The sequence below is a fragment of the Phyllopteryx taeniolatus genome, chromosome 1, assembly GCF_024500385.1.
Source record: "Phyllopteryx taeniolatus isolate TA_2022b chromosome 1, UOR_Ptae_1.2, whole genome shotgun sequence".
Lineage (NCBI taxonomy): Eukaryota > Metazoa > Chordata > Actinopteri > Syngnathiformes > Syngnathidae > Phyllopteryx > Phyllopteryx taeniolatus.
Window position 1 is genome coordinate 33,647,621 of NC_084502.1, and position 2,852 is coordinate 33,650,472.

Consider the following 2,852-nt stretch of genomic DNA (forward strand, 5'->3'; position numbering starts at 1 on the left):
GAGGAAACCCACACAGGCACGGGGAGAACATGCAAACTCCACATAGGCGGGGCCGGGGATTGAACCCCGGTCCTCAGAACTGTGGGGGAGACACTCTAACCAGTCGGACACCGCGCCGCACAATTATTTGTATTTATTATATATTTTTAAACAAAATCCGTATGTCAGACTGGGTGGAATACGTTGCATAGCTCGGAATCACATCATGAAAATTTACTGGAAGGCTAATCATTATTAAAGCACGTAATCAAAATCATCTTTATTGGCCACATATGGAAACAGACAAGGAATTTGTCTCTGGTAGTTGGAGTCACTCTAGTACGATACCAAAGAAGCAGGGGTGCACAAAAACTTTGCATGCTCGGCCATTGTTGCCACCCACGGTTGGCGCCCTTGGCGGGGACGTTTCTAGTGCGCCATACGCTTGCAGCTGAGCTCAAGTAAATTAAAAAAGGAACAAATTAGTTCCACTCTACGTTCACGCAAAAGATGTTTGAATGAATGCTTGTACGCAAATGACACACTTGAAGGTGGGGCTCTTTTAATATTTTCAGTGTGCACCTGCGCACTATTTTTGTGCAACCCTGGCTAATGAGACAATACATATTTAGGGCATTACCACAAATGTACAAAGCACAGATAGGCATTCAGCACTATAAAGTGTGCAATAGTGATCAACATCAGAATTGTGCAAATGATGCACATGTGACAGAGCTCCAATGGTGTCAGGGCTGCTGTTTCAGCACCCTGAGTCTCGCCCGTGTGTGTCTGTCTGTGTCTGTGCATGTGTGTGTCATGAGTGCTTTGCAGGGTTGATGTGTTGGAGTCTAGCAGCTGCACCTTGTCATCCTAATTACACCTGACTGCTCTTAAGACGCTGTGGGATTCCAACTCGTCGCCAGACTATCAACACTACGTCGAGTTCGTAGCCTAGCCACCTTGCCTATCTTTTTGGTTCCTGAAGACCTAGTGAGTTACCTCTACTCTAATTCTTGTTGTTTGTTTGAGGCAGATGTGCGAACAAGTCGTGGAACCATCCTCGATCCAACCCAACAAGTCAATATCCCATATAACGACTACTACAATAACGTTATGTTGCCGGCTGCTTCCGATGCGTATTAGGTATGTGAACATACCTCAAGCTCTCCCAGAATGGAAATCCCAAAATGGACACCAGGCCGGATACTGGCACATCTGGTGGTGGTGGTGGTGGGCATTCACATTTCTCTTGGCTTGACTCCTGGGGCCTGCATCTGAAGACGTGGAGAGAACCTTGTCAAGTATCTCGGCATTAACCAAGGCAAAATTTCCAGTGTTTCCTCAGGTAAAGACAAACACTCGGATGTATTTAAAACCATCAACCAAACCAAATCTGATGGTGTCATTCTTTCCTCTAAAGTGGTCTGTGAAATCCTCACAAAGTGAGTTTGTTGGGGTTAAGGGGAAGCTATTAAAATCAGGATTAGGAATGTGGTTAATTGTAGAAAATGAAAATTTGGTGTTGATTTTGTTTTTATGTGGTCGATAATGATTTTGGAGAAGAACACATTTGTTGAAATTCTCGTACCATTATTGTCAACTTAATTGGGTGTAGAGTATTTGATGGTTTACCGTGTTTGTATTTTTCCTCCAGTTCCTCTCTCTAACCCTGCAGCATTTAAATATATTTTTTGAAATGAGGTAATTCCAGTTGGTACACTTTTTTCTGACAGGAAAATTTGACAAAGGCTTTTTATTTGTCTTACTCACTAAGGCACGGTGTCTATTAGGAATGGCAACAGTTTTACAGTTTGTCTTTTTCTTAGCAATGTTCATTAACATGCTCTGTCCATTTTTGAATAATCAACCAAAAACAATTAGAAATCCCAAGTGTACTGAGAGAGTACATCATAGTGCCAAATTGCCAAAGATAAAATTTAGTTCAACCATCTGAGTAACTGTTGAACTAATGTTAACAGAGCTGTTTTCCAAAACAATATAAATGAATCAGATTTTTAAATGCATTTATTTTTGTACATCATACAAACATGTTTTTTATCCTGTTAAAACAATTAACTGATAGAGTCTGAAGATGTTTAAAAAAGACAAAGTCTGTGCACAATAGTGTGATTATTTTGTTTCAATATGGCCTTATTATCTTTTTAAATATGTTACCCTGTCTGTTATCCACTGCAGATCTAACGGCGTCTGATGAGACTTGACAATGACCATTATTCAAAAGATGATGGGAGACTCGGATCGGTTCAGAAACTGGCTTGAAACAATTGTGTCTAGGAGTTCAAGAAAAATTGGGTGCTTTTATTGTTTGTATTTTTAAACATTTGCAAGTCACCATCATACTGGAATAAAGATTGTCTATTCAGAGGGCCTGCATCTTAGATTGATGAAGACTTGGATAAAGTGGATAACAGGTTCCAAAGGGTGATCAGAGGAGTAGCAAATGAAATGTTATTTTTCCTGTAAGAATTATCCCACTATGTGTGTGTTTTTTTAAAAGGATGCAAGTTGAGAGTGAATTAGCAAAGTCCATCGGGGACACTCTTTTAACTTTAACCAAGGACCTGCTCTTATGTAGAATGTCATGAATAAATGAGCAGATGAGTTTGGTCCTGACAAGTGAGGGACATGGCACTTGCCTATGCATTTTTGATACTGATCTAATTCATGTGGCAGGCGTGGATGTTGATTAAATCACAATGTCAGCCACTTGACAGGACAAGACGGCCCAACCTGTTTGAACAGCCGTGAGCCGTGCGAGATGGCCGGGGAGATTTGCCACGCGGCCGCCAAAATCAGCCCGCCCCCTCTTATCGCTTTCTGCAACATCTCCACAGAGACAGACTGATGCACGC

At 41.4% G+C, this 2,852-nt stretch overlaps 1 long non-coding RNA gene across 1 annotated transcript; it reads left to right on the forward strand.

Annotated features, from left to right (window-relative positions):
- Positions 1 to 462: 462 nt before the first annotated feature.
- Positions 463 to 2,380, forward strand: LOC133474488 (uncharacterized). The gene is made up of 2 exons (XR_009787519.1): positions 463 to 1,324; positions 2,176 to 2,380. It is a non-coding gene; the product is annotated as an uncharacterized LOC133474488 (long non-coding RNA).
- The last annotated feature ends 472 nt before the right edge of the window (positions 2,381 to 2,852 follow it).